We start from the raw sequence: 17,043 nt of genomic DNA on the forward strand, positions 1-17,043 counted from the left end.
ACCCCCACGTTGCCCTGGAACATTGATTATAGCCCTGTGGCCAATGATATTTCTGCCTCTCCTTCTTACTTTTGTGAGGTTGAACCCTGTATCATCAATATATATAAATTCATGGAGGATTTCCTCAGCATCCATCTGCAAAACTCTCTGAAATACAGTGAAAGAAAACATTGTGTAGTTCAGGATAGGTCTAGTGCAGAGGTGCCCAAACTAGGGCCCGCGCGCCAAAGTTGGCCCGCTGCAACCTTTATTTTGGCCCGCGATGCCCTATATGGTAAGAGAGGGAAAACACGGCAATCATACAGATTTTATTTTCTGATTTGACATAATATTAAAAAAAATTTCATGACATGTTTTTGAGTGACAATGATTTGCCAGCAGGTCATGACTGAAGTGCCCTTGAGCAAGACACCTTACCCCTGATTGCTCTGCAGTAATGTGCCACTGTATAAAACTACTTGTAAGTCGCTTTGGATAAAAGCGTCTGCCAAATGAATAAATGTAAATGTAAATGTAAAATTAAAGGATTAATTATTTATGATTAAGCAAATTTTACTCTTATTTGCGCATGCCTACTGTGACTCGCAGAAACGGCGCGAATTGCGTCAAGGAACGTTAACATTAATAATGGAGAGAGGACGGCAGTGGCACACAGACAAGAGACATTTTAAAACAAATTGGCAAAACGATTTTCTTTTTACTGAGGTTAATTCAAAGGCAGTGTGTCTAGTTTGCAAACAGTCAGTCGCTGTGTTGAAAGAGTACAATATTCGTTGTCATTATGAAACAAAACATTCTTCGGCTTTCTCAAAGTACAGCGGAGAAGCACGAAAGCAAGAGGCTAACAAGCTGCTTGCTAAACTTCGATCGGAGCAGAGTACACTGCTACGTCCTTCGTCGGCTCAAGAAAATGCCACACGGGCCAGCTATCAAATTTCTGCATTAATTGCTAAAGGTGGAAGGGCCTTCGCAACTGGAGAGTTTGTCAAAGAATGCCTTGCAGTAGCTGCAGAAGCAGTATGCCCCTCTCAAATAAGAAAATTTTCGCAAATCAGCTTGTCAAGGAATACCGTTACCCGACGCATAGTGGACATGGCAGAGGACATTGGTGAGCAAATCAAGGCAAAGGCAGCAGCCTTTTCAGCCTTTTCGATAGCTTGCGACGAGAGCACAGATATATCCGATTCCGCACAGCTGTTGGTATTTTTACTTTGAGTAAATGAAGATTTAGAAGTGACACAAGAGCTTGCTGGCACCGAGACTCTTTCCGGGACTACTAAAGGTGAGGACCTTTTCTTTGCGGTTGAGCGCGCGTAAGAAAGAACGAATTAAAATGGAAGAATATGGCTGGAATTACAACTGACGGAGCCCCAGCAATAGTAGGGAAGAAATGTGGCCTTGCTACGTTGGTGTCTCAGAAAGTCCATGAGTGTGGGGGGAAAGTCGTGAAGTACCACTGTATTGTACATCAAGAACAGCTATGTGCCAAATCAATTGGGCTAGTTGATGTGATGCGTGAAGTCGTCAAAATTGTGAATAACATACGCTCCAAGGCGCTGACTCACAGGCAGTTCAAGGTACTGTTGGATGAGATGGATGCGCAATATGGTGATGTGCTGTACCACCAGGAGGTTAGAAGGCTGAGCCGAGGAAAAGTTCTCAAGAGGTTTTTTGATTTGCGTGATGAAATCAGAGCTTTTCAGGAAAGCAAGAACAGTAACTTCCAAGTGCCAATGGACCAGAAATGGCTTTCTGACCTTGCTTTTCCTTGTGGACATCACAGAGCTGCTTAATGTTTTGAATGTTCAGCTCCAGGGAAAAGACCAGATTATTACCCAGCTTTTCGATCATGTCAAAGCCTTCAAACAAAAAACTACTGCTGCTCAAAAGACATCTCTCAGCAGGTAACATTCATAGTTAAAATATTGACCATTTTATGTGCATTCAATAATTATATTTTGTTTGTATTTAGTGCATATCCAGTGGTATCAGCTGTATTATTTTATATATTTGTTAATAAAGCTAATCGTTTTTTTTATAAAGTTCTTTTAACTTGTGTATTGTCTTTTAGCTTTTTTTCACTGTTTTACATACCTGCTGCATATCGTTCAAATCACTACTACACGTATCTCACTGTTCCCCCTCTCTCTCTCTCTCTTCTATCCTTAAATTCAGGTTTATTGGCTCATTTTCCCTATCTTAGAGAGGCAGGACTGATGAAAGATAAGGTACCCGAGTACGATGCTGTTCTCAGCAACCTTATCCAGGAGTTTGACCGTCGCTTTGAGGACTTCAGAAACAGTGCCGCTGACTTTGAATTATTTTCTCAACCCTTCACCATCAGTTTGGACACAGTCAGTGATGATCTTCAGATGGAACTAATCGACCTTCAGTGTGATTCAGAACTCAAACACAAGTTCAGGTCCCAACCGTTGATAGACTTCTACAAATGTGTCCCAGCAAACAGGTACCCAAAGATGTGCAAACAGGCACAAGTGATGCTGTCTCTATTTGGCAGCACCTATAACTCCGTGAGCAGACTTTTAGTCTGATGAATTTGAACAAGTGTAAACTGAGAAGCTCACTAACTGACTCTCACCTACATAATGTACTGACTTTGTCAGTAAGTCAGCTGCAGCCCAATATAGAAAAACTTGTGAAAAATAAGGACCAGCTTCATGTATCTCATTAGAGGAGACTGGCTGCACTGCTATTATAGCAGATTTGCTGTATTAGGAATTGATTTCATGTGCACTCAATTGCACCGTTTCTCAATTTGAATTGTTATTTCTATATGTGACTGTTGCTGTGTTTTAATTGTACACAACTTTGTACATGGCACTCTTTCTATGTTCTGAATGTACTTTATATAGTGTACAATGTAAGTTATTGAATATTGAATTGTAATTTCATTGAATTGTAAATTTCTAGTTTCATTGAACTATAAACCTTGGAATATAAACTGCATTCATTATACAAATCACAGAGTAATGTATTTACTTTATCAAATGCTAAATAAGTCCTAAATAAATGGGATAAAACTTTAATTTAAATATTATACAGTTTGGTATAATTTCACAGATATTTCGGCCCACAGCCCTCAGTCAAAGAATTGACACAAAGAATTTGAACAAAGAATTCTTCATAGGAATAAGTTTGGGCACCTCTGGTCTAGTGTATTACAGTCAATGCAAAAAAGGCATGTGTGGAGTATGCAACATCACAGTGCTAAAGTGAACAATACAAACCTCCACACACTCATGCCGCAGCCGTTTGACCCTCTCTGAATTCCGCTCAAAAAGCTCTCAATAAAGTTGTTTCATTTGAACCTGATGTCTTTTCAGGATGCGTGCCAGTGTTGACAGGGAGACCTGATGGATATTATGGAAAATGGCATGGTCACCGATAATGTTTGCTTGTAGTTCTCTGAGCCTGATAGCATTACTGGCCAAAACCATGTTTATTATCTCTCTCTCTTATTCTTGCGTGAATATGGGCCCTCTTCCTCCTTGTCGTTCCCGACCCTCAGTCCTATGTAGAGAATACAGTTTTTCTAGATTGTTTACACACAAATATTGGTACTTGAGACACAATGACCACAACATGTAACTCATTCACCAACCCCCTGAACCAAACTACAAGCACAATTCATGCTTTACACTCACATTGCAGTTCTAAAAGACACGTTTTTCAAAACACTACACACAATTCTCTGCATTTGGCACAATTTTCGGGCAGAAAAATCTCTTGTTTTCACAAGGAACACACTGACTCATCACATGGGCAAACACCTGTCACAAACGCCTATACCCCTTCTCCAAGCTATGGAAGTATGTGGAGATATAGCAGCTGATGCTTTTCATGGCTGGACTGAAAAACATTGCTTGTGATGTTGATGAGGTTCTGTGGTCAGACCCAAACCCAAGAGAAGATGCAGCATAGTTTATTTTCTGTAACTGTATACAGTAAATTCTTCCGTTGTTTTGTATGTAGACCACTGTTTGTGCAACTTTGCATTGGTTGGGATGTACACTGTACATTGTTTTTGTTGGAAAAATAAAATATATTTGTTACAGTGAATTTGTGTGTTCTGACTATAAAAACTATTTTATATATATATATATATACACTACAAATATTTTACAACACACTTATGTATGTACTGTCTGTAATAAGTGTAACACTGAACCAAATAAAGAGCAAAGTCATTATGATGAATAGAGAAGTGTTTTCCATTCATCATAGTGTTTTATAAAGATCACATCAGTGTTCAACTGGTTCTTATAAATGTTTATTCGTATGATGGTTTGTGTGTGTCTGTCATGAACTGTGACAGAGAACCCAAGTGCAGGCAGCAAAACAGATGAAGGGGTTGAACAAGGACTTTAATATATATACAGAAAACAGGAACAAAACAAAAACCCACGAGGGGGTGGCAAAACAGGGTAGGCCTACACAATAAACTGAACTAACTAAAGACTAAACACTAAACACTTGACAAGAATTGCATCACACTCACACTCACACTCACACTCACACTCACACTCACACTCACACTCACACTCACACTCACACTCACACTCACACTCACACTCACACTCACACTCACACTCACACTCACACTCACACTCACACTCACACTCACACTCACACTCACACTCACACTCACACTCACACTCACACTCACACTCACACTCACACTCACACTCACACTCACACTCACACTCACACTGACACTCACTAGACTAACAACTCAAAGACATGGCATAGCATTAAGCGAGAAACAGTAAGGCATACCAGTACAACGAACGAGCACAAGACAATAGACAAGAGGAGGCTTTAAAGGGAAACAAACACAGGATAATTAACAAGGGTCAGGTGCGGGTACTGAAACACTCAGGGAAGGTTAACGAGGAAACGAGATGGCGGGAAACACTGACGAGACACGAGAAAGCACATGGCAGTCAGAATCACAACAAAGCCATGTCTTTCTCACACAAAACCTAAGGCTATGCCATGACTCCGCTGCAAGACCAAGAATAAACATGACATGATAGCGGAATCATGACAGTGTCATTTCTGAGTTCTGAGAGTATGAGGCATGCTTTCAGAAAATGTGTGTAAACAATTGAGAAAACTGTAAGACATTTTCGGATACACAAATACATATTATCCTCTCTCTATTTCGTCTGTGTGTTTGCGTGATTGCATGCGTGTGTGCGTGCACTTGTTCGTGTGTGTGTGTGTGTGTGTATGCGTGCATGCATGTGTGTGTGTGTGTGTGTGTGTGTGTGTATGCGTGCATGCATGTGTGTGTGTGTGTGTGTGTGTGTGTGTGTGTGTGTGTATGTGTGCATGCATGTGTGTGTGTGTGTGCGTGCTTGTGTGTATATGTGTGTGTGTGTGTGTGTGTGTGTGTGTGTGTTAAAAAATTTAAAAAAATTAAATAAGCAACTAACACAGACAGACAGTAAATTAGTGGCAAGACATCAAAAGTAAATTAGTAAATAAATGATAAAATAATAGTAACTGTAATTTAAAAACTCAAATGTAACTCTATAGTTTTGCTTTATCAAGTGTTATATGAGCAGCCGGGAGTGCAGATGCCATGACAAGATAGAAACAGAGGTCATGACCCCTGCAGTTTTGATATGAGAAAAATATCCCGTGCTGTTCGCTAACTAAAACTTCCAGCATCACATTGTTGTAATAGGGAAGGTGCTGTTTGTAACCTGGATGTATGTATTACGGATGGGTGTTAACTATTTTTATTGCTAGCAGGGACTGTTGGCTTTGTCCCGGCTGCCTATTTCCGTGGGTATGTGGCTTATTTTAACTTTATTTTCTTTATCAGAAAATAGTTTAGTGGTTTGTTATTGTTTTTAGTTGGGCTTGTGTATCATGTCGCTGGACGAGTGTCTACCAGGAATGGCGTGAGCTGCGGCGTTTGCTATGCAAGATATAATGCGTTTGTTTTGGCCTTGTGCGCTTGGCGTTTTGCTGTTACTTGTGCGGCTGAACACAGAATCTGTTGCTGCTGTTCACGTGTCTTGACCGGCTCCTCATGTGGCCGCATCCAACGCTTTGATGCTGTTTGCTGCGCATTCCTGCTTATATGAACTTTGGTTTGCTCTGCTGCCATTGGCTGCCTGGTGTGTAAGTTTATGTATTTATCTTTGTTTTGTTTGTTGTTTTTGTCATTGCCTCACGTTTCATTGTGGCGCATTTCGTGCTTTGCTCGCTGATCTTGCTCTTTTGTTGTATGAGCAGTGTAATGTGAGGTGAGCTCGTGAGGTTATATTGTTTTTGTTGTATTATTTTATTGTGTTGAATTGATATTTGATTTCTAATGTATCTGTAATTATTATTTGTGTATAAAGTGTTTGTCTTTTATCTTCGTTGATTCGGGGAGGGGGGGGGGGATTTGGAGGAAGTTGCAGGTTTTTGTTATAAGTTTGTGGTTATACTGAATGCTGTGTTTATTAGTATTATTATTATGTTTGTTTCTGTGGGTGTGTTTGAGGAATTTGGTTTGAGTTCTTTCTTTCTAGTTTTGTCATTGGTTAGCTCAGTGGTTCTTAACCTTGTTGGAGGTACTGAACCCCACCAGTTTCATATGCGCATTCACCGAACCCTTCGTAAATGGAAAAATTAAATGATTTTTTTCAAATTCTAAACATAGGTATATATTTTACTGGTGCACAAAATGAACCGTGCATCAACATCCCTGTGTTTTATAGAACAAAACCATTAAAAAAAATTTTCATCTCCATGCAGGTTAAGGAAGTGTTCTCTTAGTTTTGCCGGTGCTAGACTAGAATTGCAAATCATGCAGTTAGGAGGCTGACTCCCACCACGTTCCGTTATACATGTGAATCCATATTGAACATATTCGTCCGACCAAATTCTTTTTTTGCTCGACATAGTTAGTATGAAGGGATTCAAATATTAAGAACGAAATTACACGACGTACCATCACGACAGTCACAAGTCGACTACTGGGTGCACCAAATTCCCTGCAGCACAGATAGGCCAAGCGATGTTGCGTGATCACCTGCAGCCAATGATGGCCAATCGGGGCGTGTCATCACGAATCATATGAGTCGGGTGTGTGTCTTGACCGCCACCGAACCCCTGAGACTGACTCACCGAACCACTGGGTTAGCTATTAGTCTCTTCCCCCTTAATCACAATTGTCTTTTCTTTCATAGTTATGTGTGTTTCGTATCTGAACGGTCAAAATAAGCAACAGTACTAAAGGTTATTTGTTTAGATATTTCAATAATAAGGACTTAATAAAGATGTTTTATATTTGTACCCAGGTCTCTGGCCTGATATATTTTCTCTCTGGTATTGAACCTGTGAGACCTCATTGGGTCTGATGTGCCATATTGTGGGATGACATTATTGTTCAGGCACTGTGGGAAAAACCTTCTGGCATGAAGAATCCAGGCTTGATATCGCTCTGCGGTTATATCATTGTAAGATTCATCCATCTCTTGAAGAAGGGAGACATGCTGGTGGGGACGGCGAAAATACAACTTACCTGTTATCAGATAACAAACAGACCAGTTAAAAATCTATAAACATAATAAAAGATTCATTGATTGAACATTAAGATCACTTGAATTACATGATAGACAAATATATTTAAGAGAATAACAAGATATGCAAATCAAAATCTTGATATTGATAATATTATACAAGTCAGAAACTGTTTGTAAACATGCTGAAATGTTTGAGAAAAGTGTATTTTTGATTATCTGTTGTGTAGTGTTTTGTAAATGTACAAATTGCACCAAATCAATAATAAATAAACATGTATCAAAAGTAAATAAATAAGCAACTGCTTAAATGTTTAAAAATAATATAATTAAAAATATAATTGTTGTTATTTAAAGGAAACTCTCCTCCCTCAGCAGCTGCAGTATGTGTGAGGTGTATCAGTGCAGTCACTGTTCAGTCTGACTGACGGAGGTTTTTGTTCGACTCTTTATCACTGTGTCAACACCAAGCTACTACCACTGTGTAAACTCTGACAGTAATAATCTCCTGCATCTTCAGTCTGAACTCCACTGATGCTCAGAGTGAAATCTGTGTCTGATCCACTGCCACTGAATCTAGATGATACTCCAGACTCGAGGTTTGATGCTTCATATATGAGGAGTTTAGGAGCTTCTCCAGGTTTCTGTAAGTACCAGTGTAAGTAAGATCCAGCAAACACTGCACTGCTGACTTTACAGTTTATTTGAACATCTCGTCCTGGTTGAACTGCTGTTGTTGATGGAGTCTGAGTAACAGTGTACTGTCCTCTACACACTGAAAGAAACAACAAACATGAAATATAAGACAACACTGAAACAAATGAAGATTTCACTCTTCAATGAATGAATAATAATGATGAAAATGTTACTACACAAACCTTGAGCAAACACTGTGAGTGTCCAGATGAAGATGATGCTGAACGTCATTGTTGTTCTTGTTGGTTTGTGTGTTGTGTTGTGTTGTCAGTCATGAAGTGTTAAACTCACAGCACTATAAACACTCTCAGATCACTGAAGCACGTGATCACAATGCAAACTCACTCTCTACATTTACATCATTTACATCAACGCACACAAACACTGTTTTCAATTCTGCACATTGTCTTTAGTATTTAAATCACATTGTTTTACTGCTGTTTCATTTCATGTGTGTTATTTATTGATCAGGTGTTGTATGGATCTGTGATGTTGGATGTGTTATTGTGTGTATACACTTGTGTATATGGAGGAGTGACAAAATGTATCGGTTCTCTTTACATCTTTCAATGTTTTTCTTGTCATATTATGACTTTGTTCCTGTCCCATCATACTTTGAGCTTATGAATCTCCTGTAAGTGTAAATTCAGAGGAATATTCTTGTTAAAGCAAACATCACATGAGCATTCAGTAGTGAACTATAAAGCATCACTGAATCATCTGTGACGTTTAAGTTTGGGGTAATATTTCTATACATACGGGAATATATTTATAAATACTGTATATTCACTTTTTAAAATATGTTCATATTTAAGACATATACAAACAGTTAAATGAAATGTGTTTGATGTGTGAATGTGTGATAAAGTGTAGAGATGTGTTTGTGATGTGTTTATAGTTACTGAAGCGTTCAGAGGTTTTTGTACAGTCGCTCTATTAGTTTGTATCACTGTGGTGGACTTTCGGCGGCGGCACCAGACTGGATGTTGGCAGTAAGTAAATAATTCAATAATAATATACAACAGATTTCTGCTTTTAAATATAAAGATCAAATGTGAAATATAAAATGAGACGAAGGTTTCAGCATATTTGTGTAGTTTAATAAATAACTTTTAATCATTTGCACAGTGTTCTAGTGCATTTTGAACTTTTAAAACAAAGCCGCTGAGTTTTCTTTTCTGCGTTAAATTGTGAGTAAAAAAAATTCAATTATTTATTAAATGAACGTGAAAAGAAAGAAAGAAATGTGTGTATTAATATGGATTAAAATTATTGATTAAACTGTATTATTTGCACAACTTCCAATTTACTATATTTTTTGGATCATCATTTTTTAATAGTACATTTGTTTCGTGTGAAATACAATTGATAAAGCTTGCATTGCTGAAATAAAACATCACTTGTTATATAGAGAGAGATTTAGATTCAATAACCAAATATTTGAATTATAATTATGACTATTTTATAAACTGATGATGTTATAGGTATTTTATGTTTATTATCTCAATATTCATAAATAAATAAAATGAATATACGTCATAAAGATTATATGTTTCTACATTAATGATTTAACGTTAGTTTTCCTTTGATTGTAAAAGTGTTTCTAAATAGTGTGCAAACTGTCACTAGAAAGTACCAAAACTAAAACGTGTTTTATTTGATTATTTTGATCTTTGATGTTTATCATGTAGAGACTGAAGTTGTTTGTGACTTTGTGACTATTGTGTGTTTGTCAGGCTTCACTCGTCCTACAGTGAGCGTCCTGCCGCCCTCCAGTGAAGAGATTTCCACAAAGAAAACAGCAACACTGATGTGTTTGCTCAACAAGGGTTTCCCCTCAGACTGGAGTGTGATGTGGAAGGTGGACGGGAGCAGCAGATCTCAGGACAGCAGTGTTGGGCTCCTGGAGAAGAACGGTCTGTACAGCTGGTGCAGCAGTCTGACTCTCTCTGAGCAGGAGTGGAGCTCAGTGGTCTCAGTGAGCTGTGAGGCCAAACACAAAGATAACAGTCAAACAGTCACTAGAGAACTCAAGAGACAAGATCTGTGTTCATACTAGACTCTCTCTCTCTCTCTCTCTCTCTCTCTCTCTCTCTCTCTCTCTCTCTATCTCTCTCTATCTCTCTCTTTCTCTTTCCTAACAAATAAACAAATAAAATCATATTGAATCTACGAGTCGTTTTGTCCTTCTTTGACAATCCTCAAGCATGTAGCGATCTAGGAAATCTCATTTATTACAGTTTTTCTCAATTGTTTACACACAAATATTGGTACTTGAGACACAATGGCCATAACATGTAACTCATCCACCAACCCCCTGAACCAATTCTGCTAAACTACAAGCACAATTCCTGCTTTACACTCACATTGCAGATCTAAAACACACTTTTCTTTTCAAAACACTAAACACAATTCTCTGCATTTGGCAAAATTTTCGGGCAGAAAAATCTCTTGTTTTCACAAGGAACACACTGCCATTCAAATATCCACACGGACTCATCACATGTGTAAACACCTGTCACAAACGCGTATAGCCCTTCTCCAAGCTATGGAAGACACATGTGGAGATATAGCAGCTGATGCTTTTCATGGCTGGACTCGACGTGCTAGCCGATATTTCCCCTGGTGCTTGGTCAGGGAAAACATTGCTTGTGATGTGGATGAGGTTCTGTGGTCAGACCCAAACCCAAGAGAAGATGCAGCATAGTTTATTTTCTGTAACTGTATACAGTCAATTCTTCTGTTGTTTTGTATGTAGACCACTGTATGTGCAACTTTGTGTTGGTTGGGATGTACACTGTACATTGTTTTTGTTGGAAAAATAAAATATATTTGTTATCGTGTTTTTGTGTGTTCTGACTATAAAAACTATTTTATATATATATATATACACTACAAATATTTGACAACACACTTATGTATGTACTGTCTGTAGTAAGTGTAACACTGAACCAAATAAAGACCAAAGTCATTATGATGAATGGAGAAGTGTTTTCCATTCATCATAGTGTTTTATTTAGATCACATCAGTGTTCAACTGGTTCTTATAAATGTCTATTCATATGATGGTTGGTGTGTAATATGAAAACAAAATACAATTTTGAGAAGAAAGAACATTGTTTTGAATGTAAAGTTTCATTTTGCAGGAGAATTTAGGGGTTTTGCCCCATTGTATTTTATATTATTTGTGTGTAGAGTTCTGAGAGTATGAGGCATGCTTTCAGAAAATGTGTGTAAACAATTGAGAAAACTGTAAGACATTTTCGGATACACAAATACATATTATCCTCTCTCTCTTTCGTCTGTGTGTTTGCGTTATTGTATGCGTGTGTGCGTGCACTTGTTCGTGTGTGTATGCGTGCTTGTATGCATGTATGTGTGTGTGCCTGCTTTTATTTGTGTGTGTCTGTGTGTGGTGTGTGTGTGTGTGTGTGTGTGTGTGTGTGTGTGTGTGTGTGTGTGTGCTTGTGTGTGTGTGTGTGTGTTTGTGTGTGCATGCTTGTGTGTGCGTGCTTGTGCGTATATGTGTGTGTGTGTGTGTGTGTGTGTGTGTGTGTGTGTTAAAATCTTTAGAAAAATTAAATAAGCAACTAACACAGACAGACAGTAAATTAGTGGCAAGACATCAAAAGTAAATTAGTAAATAAATGATAAAATAATAGTAACTGTAATTTAAAAACTCAAATGTAACTCTATAGTTTTGCTTTATCAAGTGTTATATGAGCAGCCGGGAGTGCAGATGCCATGACAAGATAGAAACAGAGGTCATGACCCCTGCAGTTTTGATAAGAGAAAAATATCCCGTGCTGTTCGCTAACTCAAAACTTCCAGCATCACATTGTTGTAATAGGGAAGGTGCTGTTTGTAACCTGGATGTATGTATTACGGATGGGTGTTAACTATATTTATTGCTAGCAGGGACTGTTGGCTTTGCTCTGCTGCCATTGGCTGCCTGGTGTGTTAGTTTATGTATGTGTCTTTGTTTTGTTTGTTCTTTTTGTCATTGCCTCAAGTTTCATTGTGGCGCATTTCGTGCTTTGCTCGCTGATCTTGCTCTTTTGTTGTATGAGCAGTGTAATGTGAGGTGAGCTCGTGAGGTTATATTGTTTTTGTTGTATTATTTTATTGTGTTGAATTGATATTTGATTTCTAATGTATCTGTAATTATTATTTAGTTTATAAAGTGTTTGTCTTTTTTCCTCGTTGATTCGGGGAGGGGGGGGGGGATTTGGAGGAAGTTGCACGTTTTTGTTATAAGTTTATGGTTATACTGAATGCTGTGTTTATTAGTATTATTATTATGTTTGTTTCTGTGGGGGTGTTTGAGGAATTTGGTTTGAGTTCTTTCTTTCTAGTTTTGTCATTGGTTAGCTAATAGTCTCTTCCCCCTTAATCACAATTGTCTTTTCTTTCATAGTTATGTGTGTTTCGTATCTGAACGGTCAAAATAAGCAACAGTCCTAAAGGTTATTTGTTTAGATATTTCAATAATAAGGATTTAATAAAGATGTTTTATATTTGTACCCAGGTCTCTGGCCTGATATATTTTCACTCTGGTATTGAACCTGTGAGACCTCATTGGGTCTGATGTGCCATATTGTGGGATGGCGTAGTCAAGGAGTCATGAAACTTAAGTTTCAAATCAACTTAATGTATGTTTTTCAATCATTACTATGTTCTGTTAGTTATAAAGAAACATGTCCTCTCACATTTTATAAGATGGCATTGTAACCTATAAAAAATGTCAGAAAGTATTTAAGTATGTACAACAATACTGTGGGTGCATTGTGGAAAGAGGGGAACGAAATGTAAATGGAGATATAAAATCCACAAAATATTCATTAACATCAAGCCAGTCTTCAACATTTAGCCATAAAGTTTCATCAACATCACAGGGAATGTTCTTATTGTTCAGGCACTGTGGGAAAAACCTTCTGGCATGAAGAATCCAGGCTTGATATCGCTCTGCGGTTATATCATTGTAAGATTCATCCATCTCTTGAAGAAGGGAGACATGCTGGTGGGGACGGCGAAAATACAACTTACCTGTTATCTTACCTGACAAACAGACCAGTTAAAAATCTATAAACATAATAAAAGATTCATTGATTGAACATTAAGATCACTTGAATTACACTGAAATGTTTGAGAAAAGTGTATTTTTGATTATCTGTTGTGTAGTGTTTTGTAAATGTACAAATTGCACCAAATCAATAATAAATAAACATATATCAAAAGTAAATAAATAAGCAACTGCTTAAATGTTTAAAAATAATATAATAAAAAATGTACTTGTTGTTATTTAAACGAAACTCTCCTCCCTCAGCAGCTGCAGTATGTGTGAGGTGTATCAGTGCAGTCACTGTTCAGTCTGACTGACGGAGGTTTTTGTTCGACTCTTTATCACTGTGTCAACACCAAGCTACTACCACTGTGTAAACTCTGACAGTAATAATCTCCTGCATCTTCAGTCTGAACTCCACTGATGCTCAGAGTGAAATCTGTGTTTGATCCACTGCCACTGAATCTAGATGATACTCCAGACTCCAGGGTTGATGCTCTATATATGAGAAGTTTAGGAGCTTCTCCAGGTTTCTGTAAGTACCAGGCTAAGAAATCACCATCATACACTTCACTGCTGACTTTACAGTTTATTTGAACATCTCGTCCTGGTTGAACTGCTGTTTTTGATGGAGTCTGAGTAACAGTGTACTGTCCTCTACACACTGAAAGAATCAACAAACATGAAATATAAGAAAACACTGAAACAAATGAAGATTTCACTCTTCAATGAATGAATAATAATGATGAAAATGTTACTACACAAACCTTGAGCAAACACTGTGAGTGTCCAGATGAAGATGATGCTGAACGTCATTGTTGTTCTTGTTGGTTTGTGTGTTGTGTTGTGTTGTCAGTCATGAAGTGTTAAACTCACAGCACTATAAACACTCTCAGATCACTGAAGCACGTGATCACAATGCAAACTCACTCTCTACATTTACATCATGTATCTGAAGCTCCTGAAGACATTAAATGCAAAAAACTAAATTCATGTTTCACTTGTTGCTTTATTATTCAGCTGGTGAGTCTATAATTTACACAAGACTCACTTCACACAGACACATCTGCCTCTATCAGCAGTTATTTACACTATTTATTTACTGTTAGTTCACAGATACAGAATAATAACAGTTAAACAAAACATAACCGGATCATCTTTAAATATCCTCTGCAAAACTGATTATGATGTTATTATTCATATTTGTGAAAATGTTCATGTGAGTAAATGTGAAATGCAGGTGTTGTGTTGTGAACATGATCTCTGGAGACAGAGCCGATCTATTCTGAGTCTCTTCATCCTGTCAATGCAAATGTGATGTTCAGCTCAACACTCTCAGTGTCAATGTTTGATGGTTCAATCATCTGAACTGAAACACACAAGTTTCACTTCTGCTCAATGAAGACATGAGACACTTATGAACTTATATGAGTGCTATATTGAAAATGCACAGAAACCTTTTGATTTTAAATCATGAATTATTCTGGCCATATTGTAATACATTATAAGCAAGGCACGTTTATTTGTATAGCACATTTCATTCACAATGGTAATTGAAAGTGCTTTACATAGAAGAAATTTAAAATATCCATTTGATAGAACAGTGAAGAAATAAGAATATTTTAATTTAATAAAAAAAAGTTATTATTCCGTTTAGAATATAAAATATATAAAACAAAGTAGAGCACAAACAGTCGGACGGTCAGAGGCACGGTGCACATTCATTAAATGCAAAGTTAAACAGATGTGTTTTGAGTCTGGATTTGAATGTGACTACTGTGGGATCACATCTGATCTCTTCTGGAAGCTGGTTCCAGCTGTGGCTCACATAATAGCTAAATGCAGACTCTCCTTGCTTAGAGAGAACCCTTGCTATTTCTAGCTGATGCGATCCTAATGACCTGAGTGTTCTTTTGGGTCTGTATTCAATGAGCATATCTGCAATGTATTGAGGTCCTAGGCCATTGAACGATTTATACCAGTAATAAAACTTTAAAATATATCCTATATGTAACTGGAGGCCAGTGTAAAGACCTGAGGACTGGTGTGATATGATCATATTTTCTGGTTCTGCTCAGAATCCTTGCCGCAGTGTTCTGTATGAGCTGCATCTGTCTTATTGTCTTTTTGGGGAGGCCAGTTAGGAGTCCATTACTATAATCCACCCTGCTGGTGATGAAAGCATGCACAAGTTTCTCTAAGTCTTGACTGGAAACAAAGCATCTAATTCTTGCAATATATTTCAGATGATAGTATGCTGATTTAGTTATTGCTTTGACATGACTACTGAAGCTAAGGTCTGACTCTAGAGACACACTGAGATTCCTGACTTGATTTTGTTGTTGTTTGACCTTTAGAGTGAAGGTACGCGTTCACCTTGAGAACTTCATCTTTATTTCCAAACGCAATGACTTCAGTTTTGTGTTTGTTTAACTGAAGGAAGATTTGGGAAATCCAACTATTTATTTCGTCAATGCATTTGAGCAGGGAGTCAATGGGGCTGTAATCGTTTAAGTATATCTGTGTGTCATCTGCATAGCTGTGGTAAGCAATTTGGTTATTTCTCATTATTTGGCTCATTGGGAGCATGTACAGGTTGAATAGGAGAGGCGCAAGAATATCTTCTGTCTCTGTGCTGTGATGCGGGCGGAACCCAGATTGAAAAGCTTTTCTCTTCACTGGTGTAATCTATGAATTTTCTGAACATATTTTGTGATACTGATCCGCAGCTGTTGGTGTATCTGATCATCATTTTACATCTTTTGAGACACTTTTGATACACTTACAGAAAAAAAACATATATCTGTTTTATCATTGTCTTTCTGTGTTTTGCATGTGTGCATGTGTTGTGTTTGTTTGTTGTATGAGCAGCTGCAGTAGTTCAGACGTGCATTCAGAGATGCATGGAAAGAATTTGGAGTAGGATTTACTTAAATAAAGTTAGGAACGTTTTGTCACTTACAAAATGTCAGTAATTTCAGTCTTTGTTCCCGCCATCTCGTTTCCTCGTTAACCTTCCCTGAGTGTTTCATTACCCGCACCTGACCCTTGTCAATTATCCTGTGTTTGTTTCCCCTATAAAACATCCTCATGTTCATTGTCCTGTGCTTGTACCGTGTACCGTGTACCGTGTACCGTGTACCGTGTACCGTGTACCGTGTACCGTGTACCGTGTACCGTGTACCGTGTACCGTGTACCGTGTACCGTGTACCGTGTACCGTGTACCGTGTACCGTGTACCGTGTACGCTGTGTCTAGTTTATGCCAAGTATCTTGTTCATTGTAGTTTGGTGAGTCAGTCTAGTATTGTCCTTAGTGTTTATTTTCCTAGTCTAGTTTAGTCCATGTCCTGATTATTATTTACCTTGTCTTGTTTTACCCCCTTGTGGGTTGTTGATTTGTGTTTATTTTTTATTAAATTCCCTGTTAACCCCGTCATCCCTGTGTCTGCCTGCAATTGGGTTCTCTCTCTACACCACGAATCTGACAGAATGAACGAGCCATTACTGAACCCAGCAGGCAGCATGGACACAGGAGACCGTGTAAAGGAGGCGCACCTCCTCTTTGGCCTCCGCCAGGGAGAATCCTATATTTGGGACTTCGCCGACCATTTCTTGCAGACCGCCAAGCGAGGCTGCTTCTCCGAGGAGGAGTTGAAGGCGATTTTCAACCGCTGCCTCGCAGAGCCACTCTCCCAGTCGGAGATGAGGAGGCTGGGACCCCTGGGCTTCACGGATCTGG

At 38.2% G+C, this 17,043-nt stretch overlaps 1 gene segment (V, D, J or C); it reads left to right on the top strand.

Annotated features, from left to right (window-relative positions):
* The first annotated feature begins 9,191 nt into the window (after positions 1–9,191).
* Positions 9,192–17,043, top strand: part of LOC306890765 (Ig lambda chain C region-like) — a 42,020-nt gene continuing 34,168 nt past the window's right edge. Inside the window, exon 1 of the C gene segment in view lies at positions 9,192–9,232.

This window comes from Barbatula barbatula, assembly GCF_947034865.1.
Source record: "Barbatula barbatula genome assembly, chromosome: 25".
Classification (NCBI taxonomy): Eukaryota; Metazoa; Chordata; class Actinopteri; order Cypriniformes; family Nemacheilidae; genus Barbatula; species Barbatula barbatula.